This window comes from Anser brachyrhynchus (assembly GCF_964034855.1).
Source record: "Anser brachyrhynchus genome assembly, chromosome: 2".
In the NCBI taxonomy this organism is placed as follows: Eukaryota; Metazoa; Chordata; class Aves; order Anseriformes; family Anatidae; genus Anser; species Anser brachyrhynchus.
This window is the reverse complement of record NC_137695.1, coordinates 18455120-18478821: the sequence shown is the minus strand read 5'-3', so window position 1 is coordinate 18478821 and position 23702 is coordinate 18455120. Positions and strand designations below refer to the sequence as shown.

The 23702-nt window shown below is 41.3% G+C and overlaps 1 long non-coding RNA gene across 1 annotated transcript in view; it reads right to left on the bottom strand.

Moving 5' to 3' along the window:
- The window catches only part of LOC308191190, a 336186-nt gene that overhangs the window by 311663 nt on the left and 821 nt on the right, over nucleotides 1–23702 (bottom strand). The window lies entirely within an intron of this gene.

The following is a 23702-nucleotide window of genomic DNA, read 5'->3' as shown; positions in this document are numbered from 1 at the left end:
TGCTGGGCCCAGCTCTGCTGGGAGCGGCTGACATCTGCCTGCCGGTGGGAAGCAGCGACTGGATTCCTTCTTCTGCTCTGCTCATGTGCGGCTTGTGCTTTACCGGGTGAGCTGTCTTTGTCTCAGCCCATGAGTTCTCACACTTCTACCTTTCCAATTCTCTTCTCCATCCCGCCTGGGGAGAGTAAGCAAGCGGCCATGGGGTCCTGAGCTGCCTGCTGGGGTTAACCCACAGCAGTCAGGAAAATGCTCTGGAATTTTATCATGATGATGTGTGGCTTTGGGGGAGTCACACACTTAAATCACTAAACAGAGGAGAAAATGAATCTCATTTGACTGTACTTGCAAAGTACTGGGGTTCAATCAGTAGCATTCTGTACCTGGGTGCTTGCGTCCCTTCTGTTTCTCAGCTACTTCTAGTCTGAAGTAGCTGTTTCACTACTAAAGAGAATAACACAGGAGTATAATGACTGCTTCTAGTAAGGTATAATTGACACTTTTTATCCTTAAGGTGTTGGGAAAGATTAACTAAATCATCTCTGGAACTTCCCATCATGCATAGCCAAAGTAATTTAAAAACTTTCCTAGACATTCAAGCCAGAATTTCTTATATTTTGGCAAGACTTCAAGATCTCTACAAGCAGCTCAGACAGATTTTTAGTAAATGCTATACTAAGACGAAGGACTCAGCTGCTTTTCCCAAATCTTCACTAGTATGGAGTCCCCTGGCCATATGCCGGAGCAATGAGGGCAATGAGACATGGATCACACATTTGTGTTTCATCTCTTCGGTTGCAACTACACATTTTTAATATTATCCGAAATGGAGAAAGCCTTTTGCAAAAGATGGAGCCATTCAGTTCCCAAAGTGATCCTGAGTTGCTCGTCTGTATCCCACAGTGGCTCCAGGTTTGGAGGGGAAAGGAGGACTATGCACAAGCAGCTCATATCTTGGGAGATAATTGCACTGGGCTGCAGTGACCCATTTCCCATGAGATGAGAAAGGACAGACAGCACATTACCCAGGAAGGATCCCAGAGAGGCTGAAGCATGGGATAATTCTGGGAAATTCCTCCAAAATCTGGAGATATTTTAAAGCAAACTAAGGCCAAATGCAGGTGCCTTGTGCAGTGGTTGTGATACCTCGACAGCAAGTCAATATTACTTCTGTGTAGCTAGCCATGAAACCAAGGTAAGGACCTTTTCACTCAGGGGTGTATCTATTTAACGGCATCATTCAAGAGACTAAATTTCTGCAATGTGAATGCAGCTAAGCCTGTTCAAGCATGCTGAGAAGGGGACTGCCCTGTACCAGTGTACCTGCACCAGATGTTAGACCCACACCCTTAACAGGCAATTGGCACAGCAGGCCAGAGCAGCAGAAGGAAGGTGTGACATCCTGCTTGGTGGTTAGGAGAATGGATGTGTGGTGGAGGTAGGGTCTGATGCTCTCCTCTGTGCAGATTCAGGACTGGAACATCTCTCAGGAGACTGTAGCCTAAGGTATTTATCACTAGGGAAGGAGTCACAGCAGGAAGCACAATTCTTACAGTTTTTTTTAACATTTACATCTCCTCCAGCCCACACATAAATGGAGTGAGAATGATGCTCTCACCTGTTGAACCATAAACCATTATCACTCATTTGGTTTTTGTCTCAGTGAATCTTCAAGTATTTTATACAGCAAGAAGGACAAAAGCACCTTTCTCAAGGATAATTACATAATGCACCTGCATCAGAAGCGGGACTCGTATTTAATTGGTTTAAAGAAGAAAAAGAAGGCAGTGGCAAACAATGGAATTATAAATCTATTATTTGGGATCATTCTGTGACAATAAATCAATGACTGCATCCCTTAGTTCCATTTTCAGCCTCTCTAAACTTCTTGGTACCCCTTAATTGGTTTGATTCTCCTATTGATTTCTACAGCTTGCAGGGGTCAGAAAGGTTACAAAGCTGTCTCTCACCTTAGCCCATTCAGTGTTAGCACCCACTATATAATAAGCCTCCTGTTTTTTACAATGTTAACTTACTCTCTTCCAATATTTGAAACCAGGCACCAAAAATCAGCATTGAGCATATAAGGAACCCCTTGTCTGTAAAAAAGCTAGATTTTAACATAGCTTTTAGTATTGCAAAATACTGCAGGACTCTATTAGAGGCATTTGGGCATGGCTGAGTTTTACTTACACATTTCAATATTTATGTCTGGAAGAGAGAAGAAGAAAAAAAGAGGAGGGAGGGGGAAATAGAGCAATTATTCAGAACTCAGTTGCCTGAATTTCACATGACAGTAGATATATGATGGTGTCCCTCCCCTCCATCATTGCCATCACCCACAAGGGTTGCTGATAGACATTAGGAGGTTCTCTCAACTATAGCAGTGCTAATGGATGCCATTCTAACGCTGTCCATCACAACAAATTATAATAATTTACAGCTCATCCATGGAGAGGTAGGGACAAAGCAGAGATTAGTAATCGGAATAGTGCAGCAGCAATTAAAACACTTGTGGTTAGCAGCTGCGGTAAATTGTTCGAGATCAGTATTTACATAAACAAGGGCTTTCCTGTAAGGAAAGGGGCCTGCGTGCTGTGCAGGTTTTGTTGTGTTCATTTCTGGTTTCTAGGTATCCACAAATGGAGACTTTCAGCTGCATGATAATATTTATTGCTTCTTCCCATGAAGAGCTGCTTTATAGCGTTTGCATGACTGGGCCTCCCCTTATAACAAAGGAACTAAACTACCCTGGGGAATAAACTGCATTTTAAACTTGTAATTCAAGTACAGACATTCAATTTCTCATACACTTTTTGAAAAGTCTTCCTTAGGTATTTTGAGATTCATTCTGAGATTGTCTCCTGAAGAAATCTGTTTGGCCTTCAGACCTTCAAGGTAATTCCTGCCTGAAGGACAGGATCTGTCTGAAATCCCCCTCTATCAAATTGCCTTCCATCCCTGAAGACAAGCAGAGGGCTAGCCTTGCCAGATAAGGGCTTATCACTGGCAGATTTCCTTTTCTGATTGTTCTTGGTATTTTCCAGACAGAAATAAAACAAAACAAATAGAGAATAAATACTATTTTAACCCATTTAAGTATGTCTGTACCTGCTATTAATCAACCAGTTTCCTTGCCAGTTCCATACCCAGGATTCTCAAGAGAGATCTGAGTGCCAAGAGTGTCTGGGACCAGGGCTGACAGCTGGGCAGCTGGAGGTGCCGGGCACTGGGAGATGGACAAGACAGTGGGAAGGAGAAGGGTGATGTGGTCTGTGGAGGAAGGGATGTTTCGGCACCATGGAACCAGTGTGAGGGTGCCATGGCAGGGCAGGTGTGTTTGAGAGGCGTGCCATGCGAGACAAGGCAGGCAGGGGAGGTTGATATAAGTTCCTCCATCTTGTGGATGTGACAATTTGGGGAGAAGAGGATGTTTCTAAGAAAAACAGAGAGTAGTATTAGAAAACATATTAATTTACTTCACTTTATAAAGACATCCCCTCCCTCTTTACCCTCTCTGCATTAACCATATTCTCGCAACATATATCCTGGTTAGGATGGCTTTGCTACTGCTCTATTAAAGACTGAGAAAGAAATATAAATTTCTTGACAAAAGCCAGTTTTCAGTGCCTGCTGATATTGAAAGACAAGGCAAGACAATGCACTAATAATATATCTTTACCTCTTTTTTTCTATAGGAAAATTCTGTATAGGAAGCAAACCAGAGAACTTTCATATAAGCGAAAGAAGAAACGAGAGAAGAAAGCTATGAACTGAACACTGACAATTAAGTTATCAGATACAACTATGTAGACCAGTAACATATTAGAAATACTTTTGGTTACCTTTTGTAGAGCAATGACTGTGACTTGACTGCTGTCTGTAAGTATCTGGAGAGGATGAAGTCTCCTCAGAGCGCAAAGTTCATTTTTTTCAGTAAATTAAGGCATTTAATCTAAACGTCATATTACAGATAGGCAATAAAATCTACTAGGGAGAAATTAAAACTGAACAATGCAGCTTGATAAAGCATGTGTCTTTCATGTTATTTGGCAGTTAATGATTCAAAATAATACATTAGAAATGTACTAGTTTATCATTTGAATTTTTAAGACTGCATGTTTTTCTTTAAAAAAAAATCCTCTTGGAGGAAAGTTTGCAACTATGTTGTACAGGATGTCATAACCAAAGGAACACAATGGTCCCTCTCTGCCTTTAAAATGCATAATTCTATTAGCAATTTGCCATCTAGCCAGAAATATCAATTTGTTGGAAACTTCTTCACAGTTGCCTGGGGCATTCTGACACATACCTTTCATCCATTTAAATTCCCTTGGACAACTTTGCAAAGCTTGACTAATATTTTTTTTTCTTGAAATGCTAATCTTATGAGCCACACATCATTTGGTTTGATCTCTAGGCTGGCGATTACTGCACTATGGAAAATATACAACAATAGTTACTGTTACGGATTTCCATATCACAGTCTGCCTTGGGTAGAATCATATTGTATCATATAATATCCAAGTTGGAAGGGACCCACAAGGATCATCAAGTCCAACACCTGGGTCCCCAAAGGACCACCCAAAAATAATAATAAAAAAAATCAGATAATGTGTCTGAGAGCATTGTCCAAACTCTTCCTGAATTCTGGAAGCTCGGTGCTGTGACCAGTGCCCTGGGGAGCCTGTCCCAGTGCCCGACCACCCTCTGGGTGCAGAACCTTTCCCTCACACCCAGCCTGACCCTCCCCTGTCCCAGCTCCATGCCGTCCCCTCGGGTCCTGTCGCTGTCCCCAGAGAGCAGAGCTCAGCGCCTGCCCCTCCGCTCCCCTCGTGAGGGAGCTGCAGGCCGCCATGAGGCCTCCCCTCAGCCTGCTCTGCTCTGGGCTGAGCAAACCCAGGGCCCTCAGCCGCTCCTCATATGTCTTGCCCTCTAGATCCTTTGCCATCTCTGTGGCCCTCCTTTGGACACTCTCTAACAGTTTTATATCTTTCTTATGCTGTGGCACCAAAAACTGCACATGGTGCTCGAGGTGAGGCCGCACCAGCACAGAGCAGAGCTTCCCTCGCCCATCTAGCAATGCCGTGCTTGATGCACCCCAGTGTACGGCTGGCCTTCCTGGCTGCCAGGGCACACCGCTGGCTCATGTTCAGCTTGCTGGCAATCAAAACCCCCAGATCCCTTTCTGCAGGGCTGCCTTCCAACATCTGTACCCCAGTCTGTACGTATAACCAGGGTTGCCCCTTCCCAGGTGCACAGCACTACACCACTGCCAACATCTTTCCACTGTTGCCCACACAGCAGCCTGAAGGGTCATCAGACAGGTGTAACAGCTCTGTTTCCCTGTTGCAAGAGCAGCCCTTGTTCCTTCCTCACAACTTGTGACAGAGGGAGTCCATTGTTTTGATATGGTCTTTTCCTTTGATTTTCTTTTCCTATTCAGTGATATACCAGTCTTATGTGATAAAGTTTCGAAGTCATTACTCCATGCTTTTGGATTCCTTATCATTGATTAATGATTCTCATAGACTTTTGCCTTTTGCTTCTTTTTTTCCCCCATTCTTCATATTTTCTGATGCATTCAGACATGTGTGATAAAGACTCAAAAATGTCAGCATCACTCTACATCTATTACTTTCCCAAAGATCTCTCTTTCACACTGGATCTCTATTTGTCCCTTTCAGAGATGCTGGCCTTTGGCTGTCTCTCTCGCTGATGCCTTGTATTATGTTGGCCATAATTTATGTAGCCAAAAAGTTTAAACCCTAGCATTCCCAAATCAAAGGCGAAGCAATGTCTCCTTATAGCTGACAGCATTTAGGTTTGGTAAATCTTAGTGGACAAAAGTTCTCAATAACTTTTGTAATTACTGAAGTGCATAAATCCTCACTGCATTTATATCCTGGTGATCTACTGGTATTCATGGCTTCATCAGTAAAAAATATGAGGGCTGACTAGAGATTTCTCAAACTTTAGTCGAGTGTACAGTACCTGCACCTCGGTCACTGGTAGCTTATGGCAGCTGCTTTTCTAATGGGCTTTGCACATTGTGTCTTCCAGCACTATAGTTTTCTCTGTCCATTTCCTCCCTTTTCTGGATGGAAGCTGAAAGTTCCTTCTTCTCAGTGATGGTCTCCTCTGTTATGTGACTTCCCTCTGCTACCAGTTTTGCTCATTCAGACCTACTCTGTACCATCACCACAACAGCAGCTTTTACTGTGCCTGCATGGCAGTGTCTGACTGTCCCACTTCTGAGACCTCAGAGCAGGTTGGGCACCAGACAGATGGGACATAAGGTCTCCCAGGCCTCCCCAGCCCCTTGCTGGCCCTCCCACAAGTGGTCTGAAAGAACATATGCCCAGGGTTATCCCTGCCTACAGCAGCCCCAGACTGCTGCTATAACCACAAATCAATGCAGCCTTCCTGCTGTCCTTTATATCAAACCAGTGTAACGCTTGCACGATGTTGTGTGATGGCAGCTGGGACCAGTGCTGGGGTGAGTTTTGTTCAGCATCTTCATCAATCACAGTGAAAACTCCAGCTTTGCAGATGGTATCAAGCTTTAACAGAAAGTAATAAAATTTAAACCATGCCAGATGATGGTGAGTGGAACTGACAGGTCCAAGACAGGAAGACCTTGGATCTTCAAGTCCTCTGAAATCATTGACTCAATGTGCAGAAGTAAGCATGAAAGCTGACAAAATGTGCATCATCAGGAATTATATGGAGTAAAAGACCGAGTTTTACTGCTACATTCTTGGTGGATAGGGGGAAAAGTGTTTGTAGTTTGCTTTTAGTTCTTGCAGTTCTAGTCCCCTAGTGATACATGATAAATTTTATTAATCTCCCTATGCTGAGTCTATTTTGCTGTGATGATAATTGGTGAGTGGTCTCCCTGTCAACCCTCAACCCTTGAGTCCTTTTATTGTATTTTCTCCCCTTTTTTTCCTTTGAGAAGGAGGAGTGAGAGAGCAGTTGTGGTGGAGTTCAGCTGCATAGCAGGGTAAAACCACCACGTTCTCCTCCCTTCCAGCAGCAATACTTACCCCTCTCACCTCCCTGTGCCAGATGCAGCAGGGCATGCCTGCTTGCAGAGCAAGGAAAAACAGTTTGTCTTCCGTGAGATTTGCATGTACTAATACACCCTTGCAAACTGAAGACAGATGTTCAGATCTGCCTATCCTGAATTTCTGTTACCTGGGGAGTTATGAGAGTGATTTTTTATTTTATTTATTTTTTTTTCACACAGCCAGGGCCTATTTGGCACAGCCAGAGCACACTCTCATTTAACAGACCTTCTGGATTCAGCCTAATTCTTGCCAAGCAGCTCCAGTATCTCTGCACTGTACTTCCCAAGGCCCCACTCTGTTTATTCATATCTTCTATAATGAAGAGTTAACAGTACAAGATTTTCCCCTGAGGTTGATGTTCCAGTTTCTGTGAGTATCTAGTAGATACTGTTTAATGTAAAAAGAAACAAATAAAATAGTGAAAGATTTTGCACCGTCTTTATCACTTTAAAGCAGTAGAAACATTAAAGAATGGGGAAGAAAATCTCTAGGTCAAAAACACTATCGTCATTATATGGTCAATGCTATCTTCATTCACAATGTTTCTAGCAAGAATGTGCTTGACATAATACTGCAGGAGTGATGTAAATGTTCTTAATACCTTTGGAAATCCAGCCCTGAACTGCTTGGAAGAGCATCAGGAACCCTACTGTCAGACCCCCCTGTGCAGGATGGGGTCAGGAACCTCATCAGAGTCAGGACATGTCTCAGGAGGCAGATTTGGATTATTTCACTCAGGAGCAATGTGCCAAAGCCTTTCAGAAGTCATGCTGGAAGAATGATATAAGATTTCTTTTTTTTTTCTTTTTTTTTTTTTTAATAGTCTGGGCAAAGTATTCTGAGCCAGATGGCTAAGGGAAAAGAAATGACCTTGTATAATAAAGTCCAAGGTTTTGGTGTTCAGACACATGTGGCTTCAGGAAGACCTTGATGCTGATTTCACTTTTGGAGGTTCCAGACTTTCTCGTATATTTCAAAAGGTATATTTTTAAACCTGTTGGAAAACAAAACAAAACAAAACAAACAAACAACAAGAAAAACCAACTTACACAGTAGCATGGGACAAGAACCTGACGGACAAAAAAAAAACCACAAACGTGAGTTGAATGTTTCCGATCTGAAAGTAAATTGACACAGGCAGAAAGACTGCTGGCTGCCATATCTACACAGGAGAAAGCAGAGAGCAACATCTAATCAGAGGACAGATACCTTGATTCTTCTGTATAATGTCCCCAGGGATCATTTGCGGTACTTGGAATTATGTATTCATTTACAGACCACAATACAACAGCTGTGATATGTAACTGTCGCCGTTATGTTTCCCAAGTGCCAATCAGGAGAATCTTGGGATTCATAGGACTCTGGGGAATAACCACTTCTCATACTGTGAGACAGAGTGAATTGATTGTAACTTGATTTCTTCTCTGTTTCTGTCATTGCAGCTGAAGATTAGATAGGGAAATCTGAAATTCATGATTGAGCAGTGCCCTAAAGTTCAAAAAAGCCCAAAATGCAAAATCACTGGCACTGCTTCTGCTTAAAACCAGGCAGGCTGCCAGTTCCTACAGAAAAGGAGATTAAGAGATGTGAGAATTATCAAGTTCAAAGGTAGAATTCAACCACAAAGCACTGAGCCCAATTCACTGTGTGTGGGTAAGTCCTGTGGGAAAAATGTGGAGTCAACCAGCTCGTGGAAAAGACTCTGACTGTACAAAATCAGCACAGGTTTCTGCCTAAACTTTTCTGTGCTTGGTTCAGTGTACTTCAGAAACTGTTCCCAGGCTCAGCAGCAGTATGAAATGCCTGCATGTTTCCTTTCAATGAAAGGAGATGCTCATTTAACTGAAGAGTTTAAGAAGGTGGTGTCATACCAAAAACACATTCACCATCTGATTCAAAGCACTGAACTGCTTAGTCTGCCCGAAGCAGCAAATATATATATATAATATATATATAATATATATGTATATAAAAAGTTAGCATCTTTCTGCATTATGTGGGAAAGTTAATGTTTTCATTTATGCCATTTTACTTGCCATTTTTGCCCCTCCTTTCTCCCTGCAATGGCTCAAGCTGTCCATTCCTGGCTGTCCCCGTTCCCCTTTTTGAGCAGGCTTTATACAGCCCACCTTCACCAGGTTTGGATTTTTCCTCCCCGATGCCAGGTACTTCTACCCCAGTACAGATCACCTCAAACCATGGCATGTGTCCATTGCTCAGCCAGGGACTGCCCTGAAGGAAGAGCTAGCCCATGCAGAGGAGGCAGTCACTGTTCCCATTGGATGTGGTCCCAGCTGAACTGAGGTGGAGGGCCTGACCTGCCTGGATTTTGACACATCAAACACATCAATCAGAGGAGCTCATACTTCAAAATTAGATCGTAACGATCACCTTCTCAGCTCTAGTAAGTGACCTAGCAGACACCCCATTAAGCGGGTCAAGGCTTCCAGATGGACCACAAAACACCACTGAGGATGATGGAAGTGCCAGGACTGACATGTTCTGCCCTGCACGTGAGGGGCTGAATCCTCTCAAGAGACTTCCAATAGAAGTATCAAAAACATTTCTTTGAAGGCAATTTGCCACTTCAGTATAAGAGGAAAAAATAGGGGTTATTAAAGGTTTGTGGAAGGAGAGGACAGTCCATGGCATAAGGAGAATGAAGCCATGATGTCTTTGAATTGCAGATGCCATGAGATGATAGTCCCAGGGAACTGAGCAGATTGCTAATTCAATCCATAAATAAAGAGAGTGGGATATTGCTTCAGTCCATATTTGCCATGGGGAGAGTCTGTCCATCCATGCTGCATGGCCCATAGCCCTATCCTGGTTGGCCTGGCAAAACAAAGCATAGAGTGGCAAGCTGAGAAAGCAATGTGGGCTCAAACATCTGTTTCTTCTAAAAATTATTTTGTGCAATAGCATGAAGCACTTCAGTGTCAAACTTTCAACCCCAAACCTCTATCTGTATGAAAAAACAATTGACTTCTCCACTGACACAGCACCATACAGCACTCATGTTCAAGAGTCCAGTGCATCCACCACATCTGTGTTTTGAGCAGGGCATAGATGACTCGAGGGCAATGAATTTCCCTGAGCCTAGCATGACAAGGCCACTTGATTGTGATTGATATGAAAGGGCTGAGATGCCTCAGGAAACAAGAGAATTAAAAACACACTGGCCTGGGGAAATGTCATTTCACCAGGAGGAGGAGACACACAGGCTTTTTTCAAGTCTTCACCTTTGCAGTAGTATCAGAAAAAATATATATATTTACACAATTCTAATAGTAACATTTGATTTGTAACTGCAACTCCAAGAGCAGAAATGATCCACTTCCAAGTCTGAAGTTCTCCATGAATATTTACATCAAGGCATTTCCAATAATATGCTTCTGATCTGTTCTTTCTGTCCTTTTCATTTCAATGACAAAATTACAGTATTTTCCCTTGTAGAGCATGAAAGAAAATACCAAAATATTAGTATATACTTCTATGATTTTAAATGTGGCCAATACATTTTCTTGCCACTTTAGCAAAAGTCATTGTACATAGCAAAATAGTCCACACAGCGTACAACTACAAATGGTTTGAAATTACATGCTTGTACTGTATTCATATTGCAAAACTATGCATTCATTTCATTGTATCATTGTCAACATCATTTTTGTTGTTGTGTCCCATCTCCTAAGAGAAAGCCAAGTGACAACACAGTCACATGAAGCAAAAAATGCTTCATGGATTTAATAAATTGTTGTGATGAAGTTTTTAAATGTTTAATAATTACTTGCTGGAATAAAAGTTACCATGCAAGTTTTCAAAACCAAGCTTCCTGTGTTTGATTAATGTATAAGCGTTAATGCTGATTTCTGTTATTTTAGTAGAAAATTGATATTCTTGGTCTACTAATTAATTCATTAACCAACTAATGTCAAATATGTCCTCTAGCAACTAATTCCTTCTTTGTATGGTTTATGAGATGGCCTCATGGCTTGATGACCTGATATGATTCCCTGCCTCACATCAGGCTGATTGCAAAGTGAAGGAGTATTGCTGGACGAGTCAGCAAATACCTAATCGTGAACTCCCTTTTCAGCAATTCTTTAATCTCATTGGTGCTTGAAGTGACTATGCACTGATGAACATAGGTAGGACAGAATCCACTTGAATGCTTAGGGAAATTGTATCATATTTATTTACTTATTTATTTGCTTATGTACACATATATTTATAGGAGGACTGAGATGAATCATTACTTGAAGACTTCAATTTTAGTAGATTTGCTTCTAAGATGAGGTGGAGAGAAGGATGTAACAATTGCACTCCTTCCTTGTTGGCTCTTGTGAATCCTAACTTGCCACTATGGGTCAGAGAGAAAATACCACACAATGTACCACACGTTTAACATTGACTATTCCCTCCTGGCTCCATTGGTGCTGTGGGAGAAGTGATGGGCTGTGTGACAATAACAAGGAATCACAGGCAGTCGCTTCCTTCTCACAAGGATGACAGGACATCACTAGAGGAGACCCTTATCCTAATACTGAAGATCTCCGTTCGATGGTGCTTCCTAGAATCATTTCTGCCTTGCCCAGCCTGCCTTCCTGTAGCAGCATTTAAGGAACAGTACACAAGTCTGTGTTGCTGTTAATCACCTTTGGCTGGCCAAGAGACTGCAGACCTTACAGCATTCATCCATGACTCTGTCTCTGCCAGGTTTGTCTAGGTAGTGTAACTATTTTAAGTTGTTTGCTGAGCAGTGCTGCTGATGGAGGGAGCGTCAAATGCCTTGTTGCAAGATTACCTCAAATAGGTATGTTTTTTTCTTTCATTTATTTGTCTTGTATACTTATACTGCAAAGAACAATTAATTTCCTTTCTACATAGAAAAGTGATGTAGTGAGATCTGGTATTTCATTATTTCTATGCTATCTCTGCCTTCCAGTGCTAATCAACTGACTTTCAGTGCTAATCAACAGCATAGAATAACAAACAAACAAATACCTACATAGATGAGCAGGAGTTTGCATACATTCCCTTGAGTTATAGACAAAAAGAGCTTATGACTAACTAATATGCTTTATGGTGAAAACGTTTGCTGATTCCAGCATACACTGGAAATGTACGCTCGGTGTACTTAGAAGCTTAGAAATGAGTCACCTCTTTTAGGAGAGGAAATAAGCACCCAGCAATCGTCAGGCTAACAAGCTGTTCTGATTTTCTTTTATTTGTGAAGACTCTTCCAGGCAGGCCTGGAAAAGATTTGAAGCCATACAAGTGAGGTGTGCAAAAATAGAGACATTAACAAGGTTTAACTTACTGTCCTCCCAGGATGAGTCTTTCCGTATCTCCATGTCTGCAGGACCTAGCTGCTCTTCAAGACCGTTCTTTCCAGGAGGTTTTGACCCCTTCAGCCCTCCTAACCCCCACAAACCTTTGAAAGGAACCCCCTGGAAATGGCACAAAGCTCCTGAGGACACAAGCTGACCCAAATGGGTAGAAAGCGGGCTATTCCCCCACGTTCCTTGCTCCCACCCAATACCTGTGCACAAGGATGGTGCAGGCAGCAGAGTCAGGGAGGTGCAAGCAGACTGGTGGCTGTGACTCTATTACATTTTAAACCTTTCCCTTTCCCAGGGGAACTGAACTCCAGCACCAGCACTGATTTCCTGAGCTTTTGCTGGGATTGCCCTCTGCTGGACCAGGGCGAGCTAGGCTCCCATTGCCCTGCTGCGAGGATCAACTAACCAACAAAATCACTGTTACCAACACTGCTGGCTGTTACCTCCCTCTCTGCCTCGATGGTCCCTTCCTGAAAAGTGACTACTAATGGCAACAGGGATTTCTAAATCAGGACTGCCTTTCTCTGCAGGAGAGACACTTTAGGTCTTTGCTCTTCTCTCTGCCAGTCCCACCTCATAATAATGAGGACAGACACACATTTAGAAACTCCAGCTTGAATGGGGGAATGGATGGCAGAGCTCTTTTAAGGTGCTTCACTGGTTATCATGTGTTTGTATGGAACTTACAGGTGCCTTCGAAGACTTTGCATAAATAATAATGCTATTATTTATGAACTGTGGCATGCTGGATCTCCAGACCTGCCTGCACAGGCTGTGACTCTATCAGGTAACATAAATATGGGCAGGCTGGGTTAGGGATTGAGAGGAGGACATCTGGATCCTGCAGAGAGGCAGCAGGTAGCGTAGTCCCTTTTGAATCTGTCTGATGTTGCATCTCGGAATGGTTTAGGGACATTAGGTTATGGTCCCCTTAGTTTTATTAAACGATGAGAGATGTCTGGGCTCTCTCCATGCACCTGGGAGAGCACAGGAAAATCCAAGTAACCTCTGGCTTTGCTGGTCTATGATTTCCTACTACATATATTTTACCATAAGAAAGGATTAATAGGCTCAGCTCCTCCTACCCCCCCTTCCCCCTTTTTTTTTTTCATAATTATGTCCTATTGTAGTGAAGTGCCCTCTGCAATTTCAGCTGCCCATGACAAACCTCTGTGTATCTTGGTGTGAACTGTAAGAGGTGGGGTGCATTACTAATCAGTTGCCAGCAATTACAGTAGCAAACTCTATTTCATACATGGATAAAGTGATTTTTCTTGCACATATGTGTATGGTAGCTTGCTATTACCCTTGACTCATCGGCAATGTTTAGACTGTTAAAGTATTTCACAAAGGTCAATTGCAACTATCGGCCCATTCAATACTTCACTTCAAAAAATGTTGCAGGTGGCTAAAAGTAATTTCTTGGAATCCAAGACACATGCTAGCATGTGACCATTACAGTTTTCCAGCCTGTTTCACACCATTTGCCAGTTGCTAGGTGTAACCAGTCCCTAATGCAGAGCATTTTACTGGAGTGGTTCAGTGCATACAGCTTCACAGCTAAGTGCCTTGGGACACTTCTCAAATATTTGTGCAGTGGGCAATCTGATAGAGCTGATCAGAGTGTTTGCAGTTCTGCTTTGTTTTATTATTGACTAGAATTTCAAGCTGACTCTTAATAGGGGAAAATTAGTGTCTGAACAAGTGTGTACAGTCCCCCAGTTATGAACCACAAAACTCCAGGTAGTCAAGCAATGTCTAAACCAACCCAGTGACTTCTGATTTTGAAGGACAACCTGCCTACAAATCATAAAACATCTCTATTTATATATGCAGATATTACTTGGAAAACTGCATCTCTTGCTCATAGGAGAATTATTGTCTTATTTACAAGCAGTGGTTAAAAAGAAGTTTTGATTGTCTTACCAAGTTGCTTAAAGCTGCAGACTTTTGATTCCAGGGTGAGATCAGAGCAGACTGAAGTAATGCTTTAGAGAAAGGTACTTAGAGAAAGGGCAGAGCTAACAGACCCCTCTGGATGTCTTCCTTTCATATCCTAACACTACTAATGACAAGCTAAGTATGACAGGGACCAAGGGACAGATTGGTCTCTTATATGTGCTCTTTTATCCTTATGCCCAATTACCATACCCTTTCATATAACCTCTTCTCATAAATTACTTTCTGCAAGACTTGCAGGACAAAGCCTGTTGGGAATTTGATTCCAAAATGAAGGAATTAGGATCTGGTGAGATAGATTCAGTGTGCTGTATGCAGACCTTTTATTGATGTACTTATCTTGATTCTTCAAGCCCAGAAACCTGAATAAGTGTTTTAGCAGTGCATTAATAACTCACATTTATCTTGGCTCATAAAAATGCAGCCAGAACAAATACAGAAAACCATTTTCTTTAAGGAAGAGAAGCATTTACAGGTTTAGATTTGTTCAGTGGGTATTTAATGCAGGCAGAAAAGACAATTCAGCAGGACAGGAGTGAGATAAAAGCTGTTGTGGTTCCTCATGGGTAAAGAGACGCTAACAGTGGTCAGACCTTTGACAACATACTAATTAATTGTTGGATAGCTGATTTTTGGCTTTTTCTGTCCTTTGATTATCCCAGAGAGCCCTGGCTTGCTCAAAGCACCCCATGGTACTCTGGTACAGTGGAATATTTCTTCTTATGGCACCACTATGTCTGATTTTTCCTGAACAGAAGGTGCTGCTTTGGTTCATGTCATCCAAAGTTATAAACCACCTCCTAGCACCTACATTATATGTACATGCATGTACAAAGCATGTAAAAAAGCAGTGTATTGTTATGCTTGGTACGTTAAAATAAATAACATGGAATCCTTCCTGCAGAGGAGGAACAATGCACACAGAAGTACTGTTAAACTCTCAAGCTTTATTTGTTAGCTAGTTAGAGGGATGTGGGAATGGAGACCATCTGTGTCTGGGTGGAACTGGCTCTACTCTAACATAGGGCAGTTCCTGGGCTCTGCTCACAGACCACCCCTGCAGCCCCTCCACTACCAAAACCTTGCCATATAAACCCAATACATATGCTTATGTAGGTAAGAGACTGTTCCATACTTTTATTTAAAGTCTATTAGTAGCATGGCCACCCAGTGACTTGTGACACATTAACACAGATCCTCAAATTAAAAAAAAAAAAAGTAAAAAAATGTCTGAAAATCATTTACCCAGTCCTCTAAGAATTCAACAGCACAGGGTGAAAGGGGGTACACTGAGTATATTAGGTACTTACACTTGATCTCAGGTTCAGTTTTAAGTGCTTTTTTTATTATTATTCACAAAACGAAAAGACTAAAGAGCTCAATCTGCCACTCAGGTACCTGTTTCACAGCCACAGACTAGCTGCTGAGTCTGCACTACCCCTGTTAGCATCCAGGCATTGCCAGACAGGATCAGGCAGCTGAGCAGCTATTTTCTGTTTCTCCCATTGGCCCAGTCTGTAGCATAGGAGTAGCTCTCCCTCTTCTCTCCACAGTCCAGCTTTCTTTCCCATTTGTATCAGGATGCCTGATAGGATGTCAGCCCCATAGCAGTCCTTGCTCTCAGTTTCCTGATATTTCCTGGCTCTTTTTAAATACCCCAGGGCCTACTGTCTCTCACCTAAAAAGCAAGGGAAAGTTTGGCCTTTTGCCTGTGACTTTGTGGGCCAATGATTTCAATTAAAAAATGCGATATGTATTTATGAAAGTGCTCAATGTATGGATCTCTCAAATTTGTTGGTCTGCCTTGATTGCCAAATATACTTTACAGCTGCAGTTTTGACTTTCTGCAGTCCTATATATATTGGCTTAGATATATGTTTTCAGCTGAGGTAGCAAAGGAAATTGTTGTAATGAGGAGCCATGGCCATTACGTGGTGTTCATTGATCTGAAAAGCCGTGCTGAGTGAGCACACTGTGGTTCAGGCTCCATCGCAGCATTGTGGTGTGTGACTGCCCCAAACTGTGTGATTAGCTAGTCTTTACTCATAATAATTTCTGGTAATTCAAACAGAAATGTAGGTGTGTTTGGACGATTCTTATACACATTTCATTCTGTATTTACTCTGGATTTGAGTTGTGATCATCCTCACCTCCAGCAGCTACGTCTCTCAGCTGGTCACACACACATGCCACGAATGTTCCAGACTCAAAGCTCTGGGCCATCTCCCTGGCTGCAACGCTGTGCTGCCTTTGGGACTCCCAAACGTGACATTTTTTCACACAGAATATCACCATTTCCATTAGTTTTGTTTTGGTATACTGAAGTGGATAAGCTGCTACTTCCTTTTAGTCTAGTGTTGACCAGAGCTCTCCACAGAATATTGTTGAAGATGGTTGTGGCCGTGGGGCCTGCCATGGCAGGGGCTGAGCTTCAGCCAAGTGCATCCTCCCATGCTTTGCTGTTTTCAACTTAGCTGGCTCACTTCATACTCAAGACAAAGTGCCAAAACCAGGGTAGCAGGATAAACTGGGAGGTTGGTCTCACATGGAAGTTTAGGCCCAAGGCTAATGTGGCAGAGCTGATCTATCTGAGAAGATTATATTCTGCAGTTTGAAAGAAATGATCTTAGCAGCTCATACTGACAGAGTGCAGCTCCGAGGCTGAAGTTAGGAAGTGAAGTTTCTTACCTAAATGGTGCTTAAAATCCTGACCTTCTATAGGGCATAGATTAAAAAGCCAGAAAATAAATTGCAGAACTTCAAGCCTGAGTGACAGATGAAGCACCTAGCTGAAGCCTCTAGCTAGCTGCAGATGCCTTTATTTTCTGTACACGTGAAACAAAGACCTTTAAAAGAGAAAGTTAGTACGGCAAACCTGAATTATGTAGCTAAACTGCAGACGTGGTATTGAATCCACGGACATGAGGAGTCATTTTTTTATAGTTGAAAAAATGGCTGTGGGGCATCAGGTAAGCTTCAGATAGAAAGGAAGCAGTTCCTGGGTAGCTTTATGTAGCCAAAATCAAGAAGTGCTATTTTGGATCTTTCAAACCAAGAAAGTAGCCAGTGAATTTTGCCCCAGAGGCTGCCTTGCTCCTGGCTCTACAATGGGAGAGCACAGCAGAATTATGGTAAGACACAAAACTTCCTGACATTTTAGCTTGCCAGAAGGAGAAAGATTAAGGTCTAGCAAAAAAAACCTGCATGATGGATGCTGCTTGAATTACTGAACGGCTGGCTGGATGACGACTGGAAACAAATAGTATTTATTGGCAAGAAGCTATGAAATGACACTTTAAAACCAGAAATAGCTGAAGAGTAATTCCTGTGCTGCAAATAAGCATGTACGTGTTATGATGGGAATCATAACTTTAATCATGCTTTAACTAAAGAGTAAACAAGTGAATATAAAAAATACTTGTTTTACCAAAGCAAATGTAATCAATGGTTTTTCTTGATTTTTTTTAAATACTGCCTTTTTTTCAGTTCTGCCCTTACAATGTGTATTTCAGGGTAAATATTTATGTTACTCATTCCCAGGTTTTCTTAGAAGCTGGAATAATGCTGTTGCAATTTACCAATGTGATTCTACAAAGGAAAATTCCAGCAGAGGTAGGAGAGTGAGGAGACAAACAGCACTATCTTTATACCTGTACTGATTTTAGACTGCACGGTACTAGCAAGCTGAAAGTATTATTCTACTGGTTGTTGGTGTTGTTACATGATCCAGGTATCTGTAATGCCTCAAACACTGACAATATTTTTGTTCTGTAACTGGAAGGATTTATTCTCTCATCTATAGATGAGAGATTGATTTGTCACATTCCTATTAGCATTAATAGGAGCTACTTGCTAAAATCTCTTGATAATTATGAGCCAAGTCATTCATTAGCAATGCAGACCTAATTCTGCTCAGGAGGCAGTTGTATGCTGCCTACAGACCTGTGTGAAATTAATAAAGATGGCGTTTTGCACAGTGTCTTGTGTTGGATTCTTTGCAAGTTACCCTCTTGAAGAACTGAGAGTAAGGGTATCTTGGCATCGAGGAGTATTTTCTAAAATAATGAGTTTAAAATTTTGTCCTCCACATTTTTTTCCTAGTTCTATTGGCTCTAAATCTAAAATGAAAATATGGAAACATAGTACATATGGAGAATAGTAAATATCGAGAAAATAGTAAATAAAAATGTTCCATTACCACTTCAGTGAATCTTTCCTCTTTGAGAAAGATTTCATGGAACATAAAAGACAGAAAACAAACAAAGAAACAAACAGAAAATCAAACTCAAACATTCTCATTGTTACATGTAACTGGAAAAAATGATTCTGCCACCTATCTAATGCAACTTTCTTGTTTTTCTTATTGAATAAAAACAGTTCAAGGTAAGTTGCACAGGTAAAGTTGTAAACTATAATCTAAGTCATTGATCATTGTCATTTACCTATTTGGATTTAGAAACTGCAGACCATATGACACATGAGAATAAAACATACCTTGCAGTACCTAGAGCACAAAAGCACAGGCCCTGATTCTGTTTGGAGTCTGTGAGGTGCTGGTGAGGAAATCCAAAACAACCAACCTGGACTATAACAAGCCTGAGCTTCTGGCCCAGAGTGACAAATGTGAAGGAGACTCACAGAAGACTGACAGAACCTGGAAGGAACTTACCAAGCAGTTCCTGTCTGAATTTTAAGAAAGGTACTGCTGATGAGGTTTGCCTGGAAGTCACATGAATCACTTTGATTTCTCCAAAGCTTTAAAGGCTGGAGATCAGACATAATTTTGATTTGTCACTGCTTCTTTGACTGTAGGCACTTTGGTCTGTGTTAGGTGGCTGCACCAGTAGGTGCTTCTGCACTGAAATTTTTACAGACTGTCACATCATCCACCTCCCAAACTAAACAGATTTGGTTTAGTTCCCAGTTTTCCTTAGAATGAATTACACATATCTCATCTCAGATGATACAGCTTCCTCTCTGTGAAAGAAAGCACAACTACTTCAAATAAAATAAAACAAAGAATGTCACTGCAGTTTGCTTTGAGCCTTTCAATCCTGAATCACATGATAAAATTGGGATTGAACCTCAGCACTTGGTGAAACAATCTTTAAAGACCAGAAGTATGTCACTAAACTAGTGAAGACAGAGCTGCCAATTTCAAAAAGAGTGGAAGAGAGATAATGCATCTACTCAGAAGAGGCAGGACTCTAAACCAGATCAACTGATGTAACTGATCAAAACTCCCCTGCTTCTCTGACAAATCCATCCTAGCAGGCCTCCACAAGAAGACTCAGATCAGGAAACTCATGATCATCCAAACTTCGATACAGGCTTTCCAATAGACAGACTCTATAATGTTGGTATAAGCTAGAACTAGTTGTGTTTTGTTGTTGTTGTTGTTTTTTCTTTAAAAAAAAAAAGTTCCTTGAAGAATATTAACTCAACATTTTTTCATTCTGAAATGTTCTTTATCAGAAAAAACATTATGGTTTTTAGAGCAGTCACTACCTTAGTGAACAAAGCCATCTGCCTCTATGTGAATAAATATAAGACCCTTTGTCTTAGTTAACTGCACCTGGCATCAGAGCAAACCTTGTAAGATGGTACTGCCATCTTCATGAATAAGGAACATTTGATTTATTCATTAGTTTGAAAGTGAGAAGATTCTGGGAATTTGCTGTCAAGCCAAAAGACTTTCTATTGTATCACCTGTTCTTCCAATTTGTATTAATGAAGCTGCAGAGAGAAAGAAACTAAGAGTTAAGAGTCTTTCACGAGTTATTTCCTCAGTTATTTCCTAAGCTGCCTAAGTGATCAGACTATGTGATGGAGCCCTCTATATTCATACTCCTTAGCTAGTGACTTACAACCTAAGTCACTTCAGGTTGTCACCTAGGTCCTAGGACATAGCCCTGTGTAAGATGTGGCTAGAAAATGAAAATTTCAGGTTATGTATGACAAACCACATCAGTGCTAGCTAGAAAGTGATTGAAAGGTTATTTCCTACTTTTTTTCTAGTCACTATAAAGAAACAGAGGGGTAAGAAATGAGCAAATACTAACCTTGTGTACATTGTTGTTTATCATTTTCCCCATGAGGGTGTACAGTTTAATGGTAAGGTAGGACATTTACTTGAATAGTCCATCTGAGATTCTCTATGTAGAAGGCCTGCGTCGGTGAACAATACTTTGCCATTCTGAAAGCTGTGTTGTTTTTTTTTTTTCTTGTCATATCAGAAACTGTAGACCTCCTGCATGCTGATGGAATACTTTTTATAGTCCCATGGGCCTAGCTGTTCAATAAATTAAGAGCAGGAAATCCAAGACTTGTTATCTCTTCTCTCTAACACTACCTGAATTAATTGGCAAATTGTTCTCTGTTGCATAACAGGTGCAAAACAAATCATATTCTGCGCTTTGCTCCTTCTGAGACAGGTAGATGAGGTGCCCTGTTGCGTTCTGTGCAGAGGGTCTTCTATATTAGATTTCAAAATTGAAATCTTGCCTGCTGTGTGTGAGCATGGAGATCTCTTCTGCCTAGTGCAATGTCTGGCAACAGGCTGATGATGATGTGTGCAGGCTGTGGCACATTTAGAAATCCTATGAATAAAAAGTGCCAAAAACTGTAAAGTATTGCTCCTTAATGTCATCATGTATCTAAACAGCAGCACATGAAATAACTGCATTTCATTCAGTTATTTGTAATATCTTGTTTCTCAAGAGTCAGTCTCTAGCCCATTCCCAACCTGTCCAAACCAACACTGTTACCTTGAATGAGGTCAGGATAATGAATGTAAATCCTAATGGGTGCACCTGATCATCAGATACCCACATCTGCTCCTCAGCTAGAAAAAAGTACCATACTGAACTCCCTCATCCAAAGACAAATATAGTAACCAGCTGTTTGTTCCTTGCATGCAGTAGTGTTCTGAGCAATAAGCCAAATGAGGTAGCTTTCACATAATGCATTTTGGAGCTCCTTCTCAAGTCAGACAGCTACTTGTAGCAGAGAATCAGGCTCACTGTACTTTGAGCACTCACAAACAGAGCAGTCAGGAGGTTTGCACTGCATGGCAAGATACAGAAAAACATTTTGAATCTGTCCTAACCTGCAGTCCATTTATAAAAACCATTTTGTTCATATTTGCAGAAATTTTGCAGGCAATTTTCTGCTTGCTGCACACAGATCCTTTGATTCAAGCAGAACTGAAGGTATAAATCCGAGCTCGATTGTCAGATGCAAGCAGGGGAGGACGTGGGTGGCCCTGCTCTTTGATGTGTGTTTGTGGTGAGTGCTGGCCTCCTCCCGCTGTTCTGATTTCTCTTTCCCTCTGTGTCCTGTGGTGTCTGCTAAGTAAGGCAGTTGCCATAATCAAAGCTAGAACCTCAGGACACAAAACCATCTCCGGGAAAACAGCCTCTCCTGAACTAGGAGAGGTGATTGAGGATGACAGTGCACACAGGATAGCAGCAGCAGCCCTGACCTCCATATGGCTTGGCAAAACAATCAAAAATTGCATTGTTGCCTCAATTGTATGTGAAAGCAATGATTAACTAGGGTGATTTATCAAAAAGGGAATAAAGTAGATACTCATCTTGTGCCAAGGATGTTCTCCAAAGACGAATGTGGCAGGCAACAACAGGACAGGAAAGGGGGCAAGTGGCAGCTGTGGAAACATGGGATTTCCACACCTATGAACCAGACCTGTGGGCTATCCAGTACAGCACCTGGTCTAGAGCAGCGAGCAATTATAGCTTCATCAAAGGAAAGTACACAAAGCACTATAATAGGCAAAGATAGGATAGTCTGACCCCATATAAAATACCTCAGCCTAATTCTTAATTTGTCAGTGGCTTAACATCTGAAATGAGAATTCATCTGGTCTTTCCACACAGTGTGCACATGGGTTCACAGTTGTGTGAGGCTAGGTGAGGGAGGTGGAAATAGCGCTAGTTATTATAAATGATTATTTACAGCACATAGCTTACAGGAAGAGAACATTATTATGGCTGCAAAGTGATGAACAGACATTAGGGCCAGCTGTGCCATAGCATAGACTGCCATGGCATGAGGCCAGGTCATCTCGGGAAAAGCTGTTCTCAGTGCCCAGCTTCACAGCAACAGGTGAAATAGCCCTACCTATACTTCCAGCAACACATTTCTACCACCACTTTCTCAACTCTGGAGGCACAGTGGTCTGGTGTGAAAGTTCAAAGTCCAGTTCAGTCAGGGATCTGCAAGGGAAAACCTGTCACCTACATGAAGCTCATAATTTAAGGTGAATTGAAAATAAATTTTACTTTACAAGATCAGAGACACTTCCTCAGTATTAGCAGCTGCAAGGGCTGCAAAGTTTGACCAGCAAAGTTTATTCTACTGAACCTTTAACTCTGAACACCTTCATAAAGTTGTTTTCATCTCCAAGACTGGAAACCTCCAGTTTTGGGCACATTTAGATCCATTATTGCTCCCCTAGTTTTTGTTTAGCAATCCTTTAAAAAAATAAAATTAAATTAAAGGCAAACTAAAGATCTAATTCTGGCACTGAATAGCAGCTAGACACAGTAACTGCTGGACCATTATACTAATTGCAACTTAAATGTTTTAAAGAACAGCCAGATAAGTTTACCTCAGCTTTGCAAAGGTATATTATTTAACAAACACATACAGTATAGTCTTCTTTGTCATCTATATAATGTAATGGAGGAAACAGTTTTGTTTTTTTTTGACTGTTGGCTTTGTGTTTTTGATTGTTGGATTTCTGATTTAATATAAATTTTGTTTATTGAAATCTGCAGGGCTTATTCAATCATTTTCTTTCTTCAGAACAATTTACATTCCCATGTTGTTGTGACTTGCAGATCATATTGAACCATGTCAGACACCATCTGAGGCATAAGTTTATAAGTATATGAACAACAGAAATTGTAAAATCTGATGTAGAATTTATATAAACTTACAAAATGCATTCTGTGACGTTCATTTTAATTTCTTACAACGCCAACCATAACATGGCACAGGTAAGATGTATTTGAGAACTGGGATTCTGAGTTGGAAAAAATTAGGTGTTATTAAGTTTGTTTTGATTGCCAGAATACATTATCAGGCATCTTCTTAAATGTGAACCCTTGCAAACTATAGGAGCTTATATGAAATACCAAAGCTAGTCAGTCTAGACAGTTTATATCAGTCACGAGATGCTATAAAATCAGTCTGTCACCATTGGACAGAGTAGAAACTGCCTACTTGTAGGTTTCAAAATCTAACATGAAATGAAAAACCATCCTAAACCAGTTATGTTTCTAATGGACATCTGTATCAATCACTTGGA